General features: G+C 44.5%; 1 protein-coding gene across 1 annotated transcript in view; it reads left to right on the plus strand.

The window, feature by feature from the left end:
- LOC126234496 (uncharacterized) overlaps positions 1-19,382 on the plus strand; it is a 319,975-nt gene that overhangs the window by 59,258 nt on the left and 241,335 nt on the right. The window lies entirely within an intron of this gene.

The raw sequence follows: 19,382 nt of genomic DNA on the forward strand, positions 1-19,382 counted from the left end.
GATTTATATTCAGCAGGACGGGTACTGGCAGCAGTTTCGCGAAGAATAGACTGACAATCAGAATTTCAGAAGCTGACACTCTTTCATAATATTTTGTTTTAAGAGATCTTTTTCCACCCTCATTATTTTGGTGTTGAATTGAGTTTCTTACTATTATTATTATATTTGTGTAGTACAAGTCCCTGATACTTCTCATTTCAGTTGTAAACGATGATATTACTTATCTTTTGTTAATTTATTTTTGATACACAGCCGCGCGGTCTAGGGCACGTTGCCACGCTCCGCGCGGCTCCGCCCGTCGGAGGTTCGAGTCCTCCCTCGGGCATGGATATGTGTGTTGTCTTTAGCGTAAGTTAGTTTACGTTAGATTAAGTAGTGTGTAAGTCTATGGACCGATGACCTCAGTAGTTTGGTCCCATAGGAACTTACCACAAATTTCCGATTTTTTTATACTCATTCGCTTAATATGTATTTGTAGCTTTATTAGAAAATACTGTAATAGAACGTTTTCTCAATTGTCCATGAAGCTGTAAATTAGCGTGGCTTTCAATAAAGGACACCGGAAAGCAAATGGTTCATTAGTTGTAGGTTTCCGTCTTGGGACTTTTGACTGAGGTAAGTTCAAAGATTTTCATGATGTTTCATCAGCACTAGTTACTAGTATTGGTAAAGATATATCCTCCATTGCTGGTGACGGAAAATATGTGACTATTCCAGCAACTAGTGCTGAGTAAATGTCAGAAAAATCATTTAAAAACGTCCGCCGAGACCCGGAGGTGATATGAGGACAAGTGGTCACGAACGCCTAATTAATTTTGCGGTAGACTTTGTTTTTTCGTCTTCTCACCAAGAGCGCTCAAGTGACATTAAATACATGAACACTTCTTTACAGCTTTTGAAACACCGCAGTTATTCTAAGTTGCTGTGTAAAATTTTCAACTCTACCATCTGTGAATTTACATTGGTAACGTTAATTCACACCTTTCCGTGTGTTCGCCAATTACATCTCATCTCGAATTCCGAGCTATCTGATGTTTCCACATACATATTTTCTTCCAGCTTGGCAGTTCTTCCGTACTGTTCCACAGTGATCGATACTGTTCTGCCATTTAAAAGATATTTCACTGCAGCTAAATGTATTGTAGACTTCCTTTTCCTTAATTAAGGAGTCCTTACGAAATAAACACTTGTTTCACAGTTTTTTTGTATTTCACACAGTCAGGAGAAGCTTGGACGATATCAAGGACTGTGTTTTGAGACTGAGAACGTTGTAAATTTAAGTGGAGGATCAAGAAGAAGCCAGAAACTTCTGGGAAACGATTGCTTCATTACGTGTTCCTCTAATTTACTAGTATTACAGTTAGACGATGTCCCGACCTACCAACTAATATTTTGTGTGTGGTAGAGCGTTTGGTAAACAGTGACAAACTGGATGTATTGGATTGTTTTATACATAGAAGTGTGTCATGTTTGTTGGAAGTGAATGGAGAAAAATGGTGCTGCTTCATGAGGATAATTTCAGCACCAATGAGGTGGTTTCGGCAAAAGGGCTATTAGTTGCCAATTTTTACTTCCTCAACACAAAAATACTTGAGAAGGATGAAGTGTGCAACCCTACTATATACAAAATGGCAGTACATCTGCATTATGTGAGAAAGTACTGCATTTGAAGCGAAAAGACAGAATAGTTATGTAGAAGCTACTCACAAGGTTCAAATATTTGTTCAATCCTAGTGGACCATTGCCAGTGACAGCCAAAACACGATAAAGAATCATTATGTGGGACCAGTCTACTGTTTATAGGGAACTATATGGAATACTTCACCATTCAGAGTCAATAATGGACGAATTTATCAATCAGCAGTTGAATGATGGCATTATTGAAGAGAGTAATGAATAGTAGTTGTCATTTTAATCAAAATATTGTCAGATGGGACGAAAAAATACGTGCCCTGTTGCAGTTACCGTTATTTAAATGCTAGAACAGTTTTGGGTGCATATACTATACTTAATATGGCAGAAACAATAGTCAATGCAAGTGCATTTTCACAATGCATTTAAAATGTGGTTACTAGAAGTTGGAAGTAGTACTGGACGTCTGGTGGAAGACTGTATTTACCATTCTCTGAGGACACTAAAAATATCAACAGATTTCACTTGTGTTTAAGAATGTTCTGACAACATTCCAAAAATTGTTACATAGAGTATTGAAAGTATTGAAGGTATGCAAGTGTATGGTCAGCTTAGAAAACATGCTTTTTTTCCAAAGATCTGGGAGAGATTTTGTAATGGATATATCAAGTGTTTAACATGCATCATGAGATAGACGTTACGTTGATTATCAGGTAGTGCCTTTTTCCCAAAATGCATACGTGCACTGTGTGAACTTCAGCCATTGTAGACTATAAAACGATTACAGTCAGCCGGCCGCGGTGGTCGTGCGGTTCTAGGCGCTTTAGCCTGTAACCACGGGACTGCTACGGTCGCAGTTTCGAATCCTGCGTCGGGCATGGATGTGTGTGATGTCCTTAGGTTAGCTAGGTTTAAGTAGTTCTGAGTTCTAGGGGACTGATGACCTAAGATGTTAAGTCCCATATTGCTCAGAGCCATGTTTGAACGATTACAGTCAGCATTAGGATTACTGAATTATTATTTAAACTTTGTGAGCGATTTGTTGACATTCCCAGACCATGGACACATTAAGGAATTGTGTAAAATTCCAGTAGTCAGTTGATTGTCAACCCACATTCGAGAAGCAGAAGGCGACACTAACAACTAGTCCTTTAATATTTCCAAATTACAAAGAATAATTTATTCTGTCCTGTGGCACGAGAAACCAGACTATAAGATGCATTTAGATTCGTGCGTCTCTGAAAAGATCTGCTCACTAAGCATACAACAGCGAGCACCGTCATACCTTAGCAAAAGATAAGGCAGACAATACGAGAAAATTATGGTTCCAGTAAAATCGCTAAGCGGGTCTTAGGCTTCCATCCAGTCGCTTATTGACCAGTCTGATATGGCAGTGAAAGGTAGAAAAAAGAAAGCTGAAGTTGTTAATTTCACGGTTAACTAATCTTTCACAAAGAAGAATGGTAAAAACGTACCATCCTTTGAACATCGAATAGAGTCCCGTATGGACGACATAGTAATTGGCATCCCTAGCATAGAAAAACAACTGAATGAGCTGAAAAGAAACTAGTGATGAGCTTGGGATGGGTTCCCAAGTTGGTTTTACAGAGAGGCACTGGCCACTTACCTAGCTTGAATTTATCACGGATATCTCACCCAGGGCAAAGTTCCAAGCAAGAGAAGGAAATTGCAGGTGACTCCTGTACATTAAAAGGGCATAAGAAAGAACCTGCTAAACTACTGACCAATATCCCTAACATCAGTCTGCTGCAGTATCCTTGAACGTCTTCTCAGTTCAAATACAAGTTTCCTTGGGATCGTGGAGCTCAGAGCCACGGATCAGCATACTTTTAGAAGGCATCACTCTTGCGAAACTCGGCTTGCCCTTTTCTGACGTGATATACTGCGAACTATGGGTGAAGGGCAACAGGCAGATTCCATATTTCTAGATTTCCGATTAGCATTTGACACAGTGCCCCAACGCAGACTATTAATGATGGCACTATCATATGAAAGACTTTCCTAGGCTCGAAGATTTCTTAAGTAATAGAAAAGTGTAAGTCATCATCGAAGGCGAGTGTTCATCAGACAGGGTCATCATCTGGAGTGCCCCTTAGATGTGTGACAGGACTACTTTTATTTACTACATACATAAGTTATCTGGAGGACAGGGTGGGCAGCAACGTGCTGTGGATCCTACTCTAGGGTACTGCTCGAGTGTTTGGTATCCGTATCAGGTCGGATTAAAGAAAAACATCGAAGCAATTCGAAGGCTGCTATATTCGTTACTGGTAGATCTGAACAATACGCAAGTATTACGGGGATCCTTCGGAAACTTAAGTGGCAATTCCTGGAGAGGGAGCGAAGCTCTTTTCGGGGAACAATACTGAGAAAACTTAGAGGACCAGCGTTTGAAGCTCATTGCCATACGAGTCTACTGCTGCCAACAAACATTTCGCATAAGCACACGGAAATAAGATACCAGAAATCCGGGCTAATATGAAGGTATATAGACGGTCTTTTTTCCCTAACTCTGTTTGCGAGTGGAACAGGAAAGGAAATTATTAGTCGTGGTAGAGTGTACCCTCTGCCACGTACCGTATGTTGGCTTGAGAAATATACACTACTGGCCATTAAAATTGCTACACCAAGCAGAATTGCAGATGATAAACGGTTATTCATTGGACAAATATATTATACTAGAACTGACATGTGATTACATTTTCACGCAATTGGGCTGCATAGATCCTGAGAAATCAGTACCCAGAACAACCACCTCTGGCCGTAATAACGGCCATCGTAAACCTGGGCATTGAGTCAAACAGAGCTTGTATGGCGTGTACAGGTACAGCTGCCCATGTATCTTCAACACGATACCACAGTTCATCAAGAGTAGTGACTGGCGCCTTGTGACGAGCCAGTTGCTCGGCCACCATTGATCAGCGTTTTCAATTGGTGAGATATCTGGAGAATGTGCTAGCCAGGGTAGCAGTCGAACATTTTCTATATCCAGAAAGGCCCGTACAGGACCTACTACAAGCGGTCGTGCATTATCCTGCTGAAACGTAGGGTTTCGCAGGGATCGAATGAAGGATAGAGCCACGGGTCGTAACACATCTGAAATGTAACGTCCACTGTTCAGAGTGCCGTCAATTCGAACAAGAGGTGACCGAGACGTGTAACCAATGGCACCCCATACCATCACGCCAGGTGATACGCCAGTATGGCGATGACGAATACACGCTTCCAATGTGCATTCACCGCGATGACTCCAAACACGGGTGCGACCATCATGATGCTCTAAACAGAACCTGGATTCATCCGAAAAATGACGTTTTGCCAACCGTGCACCCAGGTTCGTCGTTGAGTACACCATCGCAGGGGCTCCTGTCTCTGATGCAGCGTCAAGGGTAACTGGAGTCATAGTCTCCGAGCTGATAGTCCATGCTGCTGCAAACGTCATCGAACTGTTCATGCAGATGGTTGTTGTCTTGCCAACGTTCCAACATGTTGACTCAGGGATCGAGACGTGGCTGCACGATCCGTTACAGCCATGCGGATAAGATGCCTCTCATCTCGACTGCTAGTGATACGAGGCCGTTGGGATCCAGTACGGCGTTCCGTATTACCCTCCTGAACCTGCCGATTCCATATTCTGCTAACAGTCATTGAATCTCGACCAACGCGAACAGCAATGTCGCGATACGATAAACCGCAATCGCGATAGGCTTCAATCCGACCTTTATCAAACGTGGTGGTACGCATTTCTCCTCCTTACATGAGGCATCACAACAACGTTTCACCAGGCAACGCCGGTCAACTGCTGTTTGTGTATGAGAAATCGGTTGGAAACTTTCCTCATGTCAACACGTTGTAGGTGTCGCCACCGGCGCCAACCTTGTGTGAATGCTCTGTAAAGCTAATCATTTGCATATCACAGCATCTTCTTCCTGTCGGTTAAATTTCGCGTCTGTAGCACGTCATCTTCGTGGTGTAGCAATTTTAATGGCCAGTAGTGTATATGCAGATGAAGATGTTCCAAGCGATTGGAAAAAAAAGAAAAAAAGAACCATGGTCATTCTTGCTTTAGAAAGGTCGTCGAACTGATGTACGTAATTATGCAAGGCGCGCTTGCAAAGTTCGTTGATTGGTCTAAGAAAATAAAGGAAACACCAGTTACAAACAAAATATCCTTACTAGATCTCCATTAGATACAACAAACTTCTGACATCGGTCGTTCAGCAGTTGGAAACTGTCAGAAAACGCTCATTGTGGAATTGCTGGAAGCACCGTTGTCACCAGCAATGTCTGCGAAGCGTAAACGCTTCAGGTGAGAAAGCAGGAAGTAGTCTGCTGGCGATAAATCGTGAGAATAAGGAGCCTGCTAAGCGTCAGTTAGCTTGTGCTGAACGAGGAAGCTGAGCACACAGACCTTGCGGGTACCCAACAATGCTTGCGTGACCACAGTTATTCGAGCAATTCAGCAATAAATTTTTCCAACAGTTTTACCAGTGTCAGATGTGTGTTCAAGCTAATGGGAATACTTTGAAGGCTAGTAATGGTATTGTAACTCTTGTTTCCTTTATTTTATGAGACTACTGACCAAGCCATTTAGACGCACCTTGAACGTCAATATCGCTATTGTAGAATTACGGAGCATGTTCCATGCTCACGCATTATGACGTTTTTGGAGAACGAAACCTTCTCCGTAAGGACCAACATAGATTCCCTAACGAGAAATATCGGTGTGGGACCATTACCAAGTAGGATTAGCAGGAGAGACAGAAAAGGAGCCCCGAAGAGCGGCACTTATTCTACAGGGGTCTGTACAGCAAACATTCCAGCTTTATGGGACACTCAAGATACTCCAATTGTAGTCGCTACAAAGGAGGCGATGCGTATCGCGGAATGGTTACTGTCGAAATTCCTGGAATATGTGTTCGAAAAAGAGTTGGGATGCATATTATTTCATCCCACGTATGTCTCCGAAAATACGACAGTGAGAAAGAATTAGAGAAATCGGAGCTCATAAGGAATTTTAGCGCCATTCGTTCTTCCTGCACATCACTGACAAGTGGGAGAGAGAATGGTGAAAATAATAAAGCTAATAGAAGTGTCCTCCGCCATACACCACACTGGGGCTTCCGCAGTTTAAATATACACTGGAGCGCCAAAGAAACTGGTATACGCATGCGTATTCAAATACAGAGTTATGTAAACCGGCAGAATACGGCGTTGCTGTTTGCAGCGCTTACGTTAGATAACAAGTGTCTGGCACAGTTGTTAGATCGGTTACTGCTGCTACAATGGCAGATTATCAAGATACAAGCACGTTTCAACGTGATGTTATAGTCGGCGCACGTGCGATGGGACACAGTATCTCCAAGGCAACAACGAAGTGGGGATTTTCCCGTACGACTCCTTCACGAGTGTACCGTGAACATCAGGAATCCGGTAAAACATCAGATCTTGCACATCGCTACGGCCGGACAAAGATCATGCAAGTATGGGATCAACGACGACTGAAGAGAATCGTTCAACGTTACAGAAGTCCAACCCTTCCTTAAATTGCTGCAGATTTCGATGCTCGGGCATCACTAAGAGTCAGCGTGGGAACCAATCAACGAAACATCATCGATATGGGCTTTCGGAGACGAAGGCCCAAACGTGTTCCATTGATCATTCACGACACAAAGTTTTACGCCTCGCATGGGCCGTCAGCACCGACATTTGACTGTTGGCCACTGGAAACATGTTGCCTGGTCGGACGAGTCTCGTTTGAAATTGTATCGAGCGGATGGACGAGTAAGGGTATGAAGACAACCTCATGAATCCATGGACCCTGCAAGCTAGCATGGGACTGTTCAAGGTGCTAGAGGCTATGTAGCGGTGTCGAGCTTGTGCAGTTCAATGGTATGAGATCCATGATACGTATAGATACGACTTTGACAGGTGACAAGTACGTAAGCATCCTGTCTGATCACATGCATCCATTCATGTCCATTGTGCATTCTGACGGACTTGTGCAATTCCAGCAGGACAATGCGACACCGCACACATGGTCCAGGAACACTCTTCTGGGATTAAACTCTTCCGCTGGCCACCAAACTCCCCAGACATGAACATTATTGAGAACATCTGCGATGCCTCGCAACGTGCTGTTCAGAAGAGGTCTCCACCCCGTCGTACTCTTACGGATTTATCGACAGCCCTGCAGGATTCATGGTGTCAGTTCCCTCCAGAACAACTTCAGTCATTAGTCTAGTATATGCCACGACGTGTTGCGGCACTCTGCGTGCTCGTGAGGACCATACACAATATTAGGCAGGTGTTATAGCATTTTTGGCTCTTCAGTTCAAAAAAATGGCTCTGAGCACTATGGGACTCAACTGCTGTGGTCATCAGTCCCCTAGAACTTAGAACTACTTAAACCTAACTAACCTAAGGACATCACACACAGCCATGCCCGAGGCAGGATTCGAACCTGCGACCGTAGCAGTCGCACGGTTCCGGACTGCGCGCCTAGAACCGCGAGACCACCGCGGTCGGCCTCTTCAGTTCAGAACTGCCCACTAATCTGTCTGACGTCTTCTGCTTATGTGTTACTGGCTAAATAAGATTTGGTACATAGGACATCCTCAACTGAGAGGCATGAGAATTAATTTAAGGAGAGCCTCTTCAACTGCACTAATATTTATTCAAACCTCGACAGGTTTCGAGATATTAAAATCCCGTTTTAGAAGGTGTATGAAATTATTGTATTTGGTAACACATAACAGACGGTCCTACAGTCACTGCAAGAGCTCCAGTCCGCCGCCGGGCAGCCGTACGGTGGGAACGCCAACCACTACCAAATACAATCATTTCATACACCTGAAGATGGGATTTTAATATCCCGAAACTTGCCTTGGTTTGAATAAATATTAGTACAAAGTGAAGCGGTTCTCTGTAAATTAATTAACTGGCTAGAACAATTTTTTAAAAAAAGTAAAATAAATTAGACTAGGAGAAACAGAATAACAATAATATTGATTTAGGTTGGATAAATGTACAGTAAGAACAACGCTGGCCTTAGTGCTGGAGCGAAAAACTTAGGAAAATTTGAATACCAATGTAGCATTTGTTGACCTAGATTAATCTTTCGACAGCGTAGCGCGAAACGTCTGGTAGGGATCAAGAACGAGGATGAACTACTAAATTAGCTAATGAAGTCCAGTGTCTAAAGGAGATATGGGAGAAATTTTAGGTTTTAATGTCCTGTCGACGACAACGTCATTAGACATGGAATAGAAACTCAAATAGGACAACTATGTGGAACATAACAGATTTCAGTGTTGCTCAACTGATAAGTAAAAGTCAAGGAAAACCTAAAGCACGGTACCTGGATGTGTATGTGAATCCCCTCATTCCAAGTATCAGATACAATGGAGATCATAAGAGAGATTGTTGCTCCAGATGTTTGTTACTTAATTGAACTATATCTTCGTTCGAGCTATTTTAAATACAATGGTGAATTCTATGAACAGGCTGACGGCTTTGCTATGGGCTCGCCATTTCGCCAGTTGCAGCTGACGTTTTTATGGAACATTTTGAGCAACAGGCGTTAAGTAGTGCTCCTTTGAAGCCTTCTTGCTGGATCCGCTATGTGGACGATACATTTGTTATATGGCCACACGGCGAAGAAGAACTTCATGCGTTCCACAATTTCTTAAATGGAATTCACCCCAAAATAAAATTCACCTTGGAGGTTGAGAGTGAGGTCGGTCTCCCGTTCCTAGATGTGTTGATATACAGAAGATCTGATAACACTGTAGATCACAGAGTGGACAGAAAGCCGACTAACACAAACAGGTATTTAGATGCCACTTCGCACCACCACCCAGCCCAGAAGCAAGCAGTAGTCAACACTCTGTCTTCACGTGCCTTCAAAATGGTTCAAATGGCTCTGAGCACTGTGGGACTCAACTGCTGAGGTCAGGAGTCCCCTAGAACTTAGAACTACTTAAACCTAACTAACCTAAGGACATCACACACATCAATGCCCGAGGCAGGATTCGAACCTGCGACCGTAGCGGTCGCGCGGTTCCAGACTGTAGCGCCTAGAACCGCTCCGCCACACTTGCCGGCTTTCTTTAGTCAAAGCAAAATAAAAGACTTTTTCCGACGGAAAACAGATGCACCTGATTACCTACACAATGCAGGCGTCTATCAAGTGTCATGTGGCTGCGGCAGAGTGTATACAGGCGAAACGGGAAGAACTGTTAAAGAACGCATTAAGGAACACGAACGGCACATGCAGCTAAAACAAAGTGCAAAACAGCGCGAGAACTGTGACTCTGACATCGATTTTAATAACGTGCGTACACTGGCTAAAGAAACAAACATCTATAGAAGAAAGGTCCTAGAAGCGGTTGAAATTTCTAGAAATGCATCTATTTTCAATAGAGAGGACGGCTATAGGCTTCCGGCATCGTGGCTCCCCGCCATCAAGGAAGTAAATACGCGGCCGGCGTGTAAACAACGCGCTGCAAGTCACCTCGGCGGACAATAATATTTTGGGTAAACATTCCCCCTCTCTTGCTCTGTCCGTTTCGAATCTAGCCACTGATGACGACCAACCAATAGCGGTAGCAGGAATTCCAACCAATAACCCTTGTCCAACATAAGTGTGGAATAGTGCCTTTCTGTCCAATGACGATGACCGCTAATGGTATCCACAGGAGATGGATCTGCATTAGCCTATGACTATGGCCCACCAATGGTAGCCATTGGTGGGCCATACTATCTCTACTCTAGCACGAACGGTTTTTTTTCTTTATTGTTATTTTAATCACATATACAGGCGGGCTGCCAGCAGCATTTTTTACGCTGCTCTTCAGCCTTAAGTGGAACAATAACATGACAAATAGGTGATACAGACAATACAAAAAAAAAACGGCGGGCAAAAAATAGACATACAAAAAACAATAAACACGAAGCCGTTCACGCTGGACGATAAAAACAATAACACTTGTTGACACGGCGCACAAAACACGGAGGACGGCGACGGCACATGTGAACAGTGGAGTTGTAACTGCGAAAGAACGCGAAACACAAAACGAAGCACACACACGAAACACTGATGGCGATGATCTCCGGCGCGCGAAAGTTCACTATGCGTGTGCGAGTCCGGGGACCTGCCAAGAGAGGAGGAGGAGGAAGGGGAGTGGGAGAGCCAGAGGGGAGATCAGAGATGCCACGGGCAGGGGAGATAGGGGGAGGGAGGAAGGGGGAGGGGAAGCCCGGGGGATGAGGGGTGGAGGGAGGGGACGGGGGAAAAGGAAAGAGAAGGGAAGGGAAGGGAAGGGAGGGAGGGTGCCAAAAGGAAAGGACACCGGAAGTGGGGGGTGGAGGGGAGGAGGACATCATCAGGGAGGGGGAGCTGGCGGAAGCCACCTTGGGAGAGGGTAAGGAGGGTGGAGAGATGGAGACCGGGTGGGACGTGGGAAAACAGGCGCGGCAGTGGGCGGGGGTGAGAGAGGATCGGGGAGATGAGCAGGTGTGGAGGATCGAGTTTACGGGAGGTGTACAGGATCCATATCCTTTCAAGGAAAAGAAGGAGGTGGGGGATGGGGATGAGATCGTACAGGAGCCGCGTAGGGGAGGGGAGACGGATGCGATAGGCGAGGCGGAGAGCATGGCGTTCAAGGATTTGGAGGGATTTATAAAAGGTAGGGGGGGCGGAGATCCAAGCCGGATGGGCATAACAAAGGATAGGGCGGATGAGGGATTTATAGGTGTGGAGGATGGTGGAGGGGTCAAGACCCCACGTACGGCCGGAGAGGAGCTTGAGGAGACTGAGTCGGGAGCGTGCCTTGGCTTGGATTGTCCGGAGGTGGGGAGTCCAGTAGAGGCGACGGTCGAGGGTGACGCCAAGGTACTTAAGGGTGGGAGTGAGGGCGATAGGACGGCCAGAGATGGTGATGTAGAAATCAAGGAGGCGGAAGGAAGGGGTGGTTTTGCCTACAATGATCGCCTGGGTTTTGGAGGGATTGACCTTGAGCAACCACTGGTTGCACCAAGCGGTGAACCGGTCAAGATGGGATTGGAGAAGGTGTTGGGAGCGCTGCAGGGTGGGGGCAAGGGCAAGGAAGGTGGTGGCATCGGCAAACTGGAGAAGGTGGACGGGGGGTGACGGCGGCGGCATGTCCGCCGTGTACAAAAGATACAGAAGGGGGGAGAGGACGGAGCCTTGGGGCACACCGGCGGAGGGGAAGAAGGTGTAGGAATCTGTGTCATGGATGGTGACATAGGAAGGACGGCGGGAGAGAAAGGAGCCGATCAGACGGACGTAGTTAATGGGAAAGGCGAAGGTTTGTAGCTTGAAGAGGAGACCGGAATGCCATACACAGTCATAGGCACGTTCGAGGTCCAGGGAGAGGAAGATTGCGGAGCGACGGGAATTAAGCTGTTCGGAGAGGAGATGAGTGAGCTGAAGGAGAAGGTCGTCGGAAGAGAAGGACGGCCGAAAGCCACACTGAGTAACAGGAAGGAGGCGGTGCTGGCGGAGATGCTGGTGGATGCGTCGGGTGAGGATAGATTCCAGGACCTTGCTGAAGACCGAGGTAAGGCTGATGGGACGGTAGGAGGAGACGGCGGACGGCGGTTTGCCGGGTTTAAGGAACATGAGGATACGGGAGGTTTTCCACAGGTCAGGGTAGTAACCGGTGGACAGGACTACATTGTAGAGCCTGGCCAGGGTGGAGAGGAAAAGGACAGGAGCTTCACGAAGGTGACGGTAGGTGACACGATCGTGACCAGGAGCGGTGTTGCGTTTTGTGCGGAGTGTATCAATGAGATCCTGTGTAGTGATAGGGGCATTGAGTTCCGTGGGTGCAATGTTGTCCAAGTACTGGAAACCAGGAGCGAGGGGAGGGACAGAGGTGTCAGTTCGATCGCGGATATCCGGGAAGAGGGAGTAATCGAACTGGGGATCATCGGGGATGGAAAATACATCGGAGAGGTAGGAGGCAAAGTGATTGGCCTTATTAAGGGAGTCAGGGAAAGGGTGATCATCATGGAGAAGAGGATAATAGGGGGAGGGTTTAGTTCCGGTAAGGCGACGGAAGGCCGACCAGAACTTGGACGAGTTGATTGGTAGGGTAGCATTTAAACGGGTGCATGTCTGTCGCCAGTCCCGGCGTTTCTTAGCCGCGAGCAAATTACGAATGTGTCGCTGGAGTTGCCGGTGGCGTCGTAGTGTGTCCGGGTCACGCATGCGGAGGAAGGCACGGTAGAGACGACGGGATTCACGGAGGAGGAGGACGGCCTGTGGGGGTAAGGTAGGACGGTGAGGGTGGACGGCGACAGTAGGGACGTGGGCCTCCACGGCCTCAGACAAGGTCTGCTGGAGAAAGGAGGCGGCATGGGTGACATCGTCAGGGTGGTGGTAGGTGAAGGGGTGGCCATCGAACCGGGCGGAGAGGGTATCCCGGTAGCCATTCCAGTTGGCACGGGAATAATCATGGACGTACTTAGGGGGAGGGTCATGACGGGGCTCGGGGCGGGGGCGACGACCGTCTGAAAGGGTGAGGAGGACAGGGAGATGGTCGCTGCCAACAGGCTCCAGGACATCCACCGTTATGCGGCCAGCACGAACGCCAGGAAACTCCCCCTTTATAAGTGGACGCGACACTCGTCTCTGACAGTGTTCTAGCAGTAGTGGACACCAAAAGATCCTGTGGAAGATCCCAGCAGAGGGGTGGAACCTCGAACTTTTTTGAAGAAACATGACGCGACCTAATAACCCAGAAGATTTTAACTTCAGTGACAACGGCCACGAAAGCCTGCAGACTTACATAACCAATACGGATAATCAACACAAGAAGGAGGATTGCGCAGGATAGTTTAGGAAAGAAACAAAGAAATGGTTCAAATGGCTCTGAGCACTATGGGCCTTAACTTCTGAGGTCATCAGTCCCCAAGAACTTAAAACTAGTTAAACCTAACTAACCTAACGACATCACACACATCCATGCTCGAGGCAGGATTCGAACCTGCGACCGTAGCTGTCGCGCGGTTCCAGACTGAAGCGACTAGAACCGCTCGGCCACTCCGGCCGGCCCAGAAAGAAACACATGGAAGCGTACTGTTGGGGCTGCGAATAGTTTTAGTGAATCATCCTACTTGTATTAGTATTGGCATGGAACGTAGGAGGAAGTTTCTGAAATTTCTCCTTTAAAGTATAGCATTCTGTCGAGATGAAAGATGAACTAGTGGAAAACTAGCGAAAAATGAACTTGAAACATTTGAAATGCGGTGGGAGACAATGATGTAGTTAATAACATTTATGTGGAGACATATCGTTTAGAAGTCTGGAGATACTGAGAATATTAGTTTAAGAGAGCGGAAAGAATGTTCTAGACAAAGGCATTGATTATCTCGGTGAAGAGCACAGCATCAGTGTTCAGTTAATGTGCTTACCGAAAGTGGGAGATGACGAACAGAATGTATAAAACAGGTTTCGAGGTCACTCAGTGTAGTACACGTAGTTGAGAAACATTAACACAAAAGAAAATAAGATCAAAGCAGGTGATCGCCTCATTAATACCTGCATAACAAAGATGGATTCATTAAAAAAAAAAAAAAAAGATCATGCCAGAAGAAAAGGGTCCAAGATACATATTGTGGATAAAGTCTGTCTTTGTTGCAACGACGCATTGTCACATCGCACAATCTGAATTCTGACTACGGAGATGGGCCTCTGTCTTTGCAGTGCTGTAGGTTTGCTCTGGTTTCCGTGCGATTGACGTCTGTTTGCCGAGCGGAATGGATACTGCGTAGGCGGCTGTCTATGGAGACATCTGCCGGTGCCCGAGAGAACAACATGCCGAATAGGAACACGCTGTCGCTGTGACGTCAGCATGGCCTTCTCGCACCACTTAGCGCCTCACGGCCGACGCTCCATGGCAGCGTCGTAAACACAGCAGACGTCCAGCTGAGGATCTGTTTTGCAGGACACGAGAACTTCGTTTGACGCTGGTATTTTTGCACCCACTGAATTCTGCGCTACTTGTAGTTCGATAGTAAAGTTCAACACCAAAGCCACTATTCGTTCACAGTATTCTCTTTGCTATATGGGTGCATACGGCATGATAGCATCAGGCCAGGCGGCGAAATTCGCGTATCGTAGACACAGAATGCATCGTGGACTATTAGCTATTCGATGAAGCAAGGACGTGGCTACCGTCACAGTTCTTAGAATTCGTTTTAATACCCTATTTTGAGTATCACTTGTGGCATAGAGATTGAGAAACTGCACTCGCTTTTCAACAGAGCGGAAAATACTCCATTTGGTGGTTCAGTTTTACTGCGCTTTTCCTAACTAGTAAAGGTGAATTGTGGGACAGTATGATTGAAATTTCTTTCCCACCGTCTCAAATTATTTTGACGACGTTAAGTCGTAATGTGTCTTCCGTCATAGCTTGATTTACCTGTCACCTGCATTTTCTTTTTCTTTTTTTTTTTGTACTACAGACTTACAGCAACATTTTTCGGTGTTCATATAATTCTTTCTCTATATGTTGATTTTTGTCTCATTGGAATGTATCTACTATACTGGCCCAACTTTTTGACCCAAGTTATGAATAATAACGATGATGGCGACGGCTACGACTATAGTATTGATGGTGTTGGTGTTGTTATTGGTGGTTGTGGTGGTGGTGGTGGTGGTGACATATTCTGCCTATTACGTAGGTCCATCACTGCAAGTTCCCCATCCTCCAACACACTCAGTTTTCGGCGATCCCTTTCCCAGCTGCAGATGATGCTTTCATGTTGATCTCGTCAATGCCGGTCGGAGTGGCCGTGCGGTTCTGGGCGCTACAGTCTGGAGCCGGGCGACCGCTGCGGTCGCAGGTTCGAATCCTGCCTCGGGCATGGATGTATGTGATGTCCTTAGGTTAGTTAGGTTTAATTAGTTCTAAGTTCCAGGCGACTGATGACCTCAGCAGTTAAGTCGCATAGTGCTCAGAGCCATTTGAACCATTTGATCTCGTCAATTAGTGGGTACCTTCTTTTCCTCTGAGCCTATTCCCAGTCGTCAGTCCTTCTAGCGGATCTTCTTCTCAGAGAGTGTTCTAGCGAATTCCCTTTCCCCATCTTGTCTCTAGTATTTATCCTTTCCAATTCACCTTGTGTAACGCAACCTAATTACTTATTTCGTATGGCCATTTCACGTCTTCCACTCTCTCTCTAAGTATACCTCCTCTTTCTATCACAGTTCCCATGTTACACCGCCATATAGGACAGCGCTCCATCCAAATTGATTTGCTCATAAATTGTTTATTTTATGGGCCAATGAAGACACTCCTCGTTTTGTAAAATATTTTTCAGTAGCTTTCCTTGTCCTGGCTTTGTATCGGAACCGAGCAACACAGCTGCTTGGGTCTTCTGCAGTCCTGATAGGTCATCTATGGGTCAAGATCAGGATACTTTCGTGCGCGAAACTCAGCTGTTCTGTTACAGCTACTTCAGCACTCTCCGTAAGTTAATGAAGTAACCTAATTTCTCTTGGATGTTTTCTTTCTTAGTAACTTATAATCGAAATACGTCAATGACATACAGAGAATTAAAGCTGCACTTCTACTTTTCCATTATTTGGACAACCACCATGGTTGCGCATCATATTCTTTCCTCCTCATCTATCGTGGAGTATTTCTTATTTGAATATGAAATCATAAATTTTATCAGAAGATGGCTACTGGTTTGGTGTTCAAAACAGATAAACCCTGAGTTTTAAATAATATAATTTTACTCGAATCTGCATTCCGTTTTTGGTGTGTGGAACCTATTTCAGTTCCTGACTTTCAGATGCACTGTTGATACCACTTACGGCGACATCGATTCTAACGACGTATTGCCTGTAACAGCGAAATCTTACGGTCCCGTCTAAAGCCCATATGACGCTGTATTTAAAAAAATCGCGTAGTACGGCATCACATATAGCGACTTACCATATAAAACGACATTTTTTAATATGTTATCGGAGAAATATGTGGGATATACTCCCAATGTTGATTACACATTTGGGTATAAGTAACAACAATCTTACGCTTATTTTCAAGCTCTTGTTTTCTGCGGATTGTTGGTTTCAAATCAGGCGTTAAAACGAATATGTCGTCAAATGCAAGATACGTACGCATATCTTAGATCCTAAAAACGGACAAATGTAACTGATTATCGTAAATGGGACAGAACTACTGTGTGTTACTGCATTGAATTTTAAAGTTAACCCTGCTGTTCTGTTCGGGTCTATATGACCCGAAACGAATATGAACGTTATTTTACATTATGTAAATACCAATATATATTTATGAAACTTTGTGACTTTGTCTGAAAATGGATGAGCAGCATGTGTTTTAAAAGGTTTTAAAAAAGTTTAAGAAGTTTGGGCTTCAACTGTAATAGTTGCATATGTAATGTTCGGGTCATAATGACCCGACACAAATATGTTTAGTGTAACTCGTATTTATTTCTAAAATCTGGAAATGGCGAAAATTATTTTTGTTGTGTTGTGTGGGAATAGTGACTGCATCATTCCAACTTACTCTCAACAATCACCTAAAGCTCCATGCGTTCACAACAATGGGCTTGTTTGTTGCTTTCCCCAGGAAATAATAATTGGCAGTTCTCAATAATTGGAATGCTTTGTTTCTGCCCAGTTTGACTTGTGACACCATGGCGATGAGACCATTGAATGATCGTGAGTTGGAAGAAATAGTAAATGCCTCACCAGATGAAGGATCACTTTCTGAGTTTGAAGATCACATCAGCAATGCATCTGAAAGCGAGTGTTCCGATGACAGTTACGACAGTCCACAGCCCATACAAAATAGTGTAGAGACTTTTCTTTCTAAAAATGGGAATATAGAATGGCAGTTGCATCCACCAGCACAACATGGTCGCCTACCAGCTTCGAACATCATCAAGAGTACCCCAGGAGTTACCAGGTATGCAGTCAGCAGAATATCTGATGTAAAATGTTCATTTGAAGCAGTATTTCACACAGCGCTTCAAAATGAAATAATAGAGATGACAAATATTGAAGGGCAGCGAGTTTATGGTGAACAGTGGACAGATATTGATGGTTCTGTTTTCCATGCATACTTAGGACTCTTACTCCTAGCGGGTGTATATCGATCTCATGGGGAGTCTACAAAAAGTTTGTGGGATAAAGATACTGGGCGAAACATATTTCGAGCAACCATGTCTCATGAAACATTCTGTAAGATATCACGTGTCCTGCGATTTGACAAGAAATCTACTAGAGAGGAAAGACGACGTACTGACAAACTTGCCGCAATTCGTAGTATTTGGGAGAAGTGGGTAGAGGTCCTTCCTAAACTGTATAATCCAGGAGAAAATGTTACTGTTGACGAGCAGTTAGTAGCATTTAGAGGTCGCTGTCCATTCAAGCAGTATATCCCAAGTAAACCGGCAAAATATGGGATCAAAATATGGACCATGTGTGACAGCAAAACTTCATACGTACTGAAAGCCCAAATTTATACAGGAAAGGTGAGTGGAGCGGCACCAGAAAGAAATCAGGGAATGAGGGTGGTATCTGATCTCACTTCTGAGTTACGTGGTCAGAATATCACGTGTGACAACTTTTTTACGTCGTACAATTTGGGGCAGCTGCTTCTGAAAAGGAAATTGACTATGTTGGGAACTATACGGAAAAATAAGCCGGAGCTTCCACACAAAATGACCAACAAGGAGGTACACAGCTCTTCATTTTACTTCACAAATGACACTACTGTGGTTAATTATATTCCTAAGAGACACAAGAATGTTGTACTTATGAGCACTCTCCACCATGATGCGGAAATCAGTGACAGGGCTGATAAGAAGCCAAAAATGATTTTGGACTATAATTCAACCAAAGGTGCTGTAGACACGCTTGATCAGTTATTAGGTACATATACATGCAAACGAAAAAGTAATAGGTGGCCAATGATAGTTTTCTACAATATTCTTGATGTTTCTGCTTATAATGCATACGTTTTGTGGATTTCGGTTGACCCTAATTGGAATGCAAGCAAATTGACTAGAAGGAGAATATTCTTGGAGGAACTTGGAAAGTCACTGATAAAAGAACATATTGCATCAAGAACGCATTTCCCAAGAACAGAAGATTCTTTGAGAATGGTCACAAGCATCCAAAACCCGAATGATGTGGGTGGTGTGTCAGAATCGGTAACAACAAGAAAATCTACAAAACGTGCACGCTGTAAGTTCTGTCCATCAAGTAATGACAATAAAACAAACATGGTGTGTGGAAAATGTAGTAAACATATTTGCAAGAAACATGTAACCTACTTGTGTCCACAGTGCAAGCAGTAAGAAAAGAACTGTAGTATTTTATAAGATGATTGTATTGAAAATTCTGTTGTTTCAAATTTATGTGAATACTTGTGCCTAAACTACAATCAGTAAGAAGAGAGGATTCTAAAGTTGTAGTGCTTTCTATGTTGGAATGTAATAAAAAAACTGTAGTGTGTTCTGTACTGTAGTGTGCTCTAAGATGAATATCTGTAATGACAACTGTCTGTTGTTAGAAAATGTCAATACTTACGTCTAAACTGTCAACAATAAGAATAGAAGTATGGAAAAACTGTAGTGCTTTCTAAGTTGAATGCCTGTAATGGAAACTGTCTGTTGTTTCAAATTTATGTGCATATTTAAATGAAAAATATCCCTCAATAAAG

Source organism: Schistocerca nitens, chromosome 2 (genome assembly GCF_023898315.1).
Source record: "Schistocerca nitens isolate TAMUIC-IGC-003100 chromosome 2, iqSchNite1.1, whole genome shotgun sequence".
Classification (NCBI taxonomy): Eukaryota; Metazoa; Arthropoda; class Insecta; order Orthoptera; family Acrididae; genus Schistocerca; species Schistocerca nitens.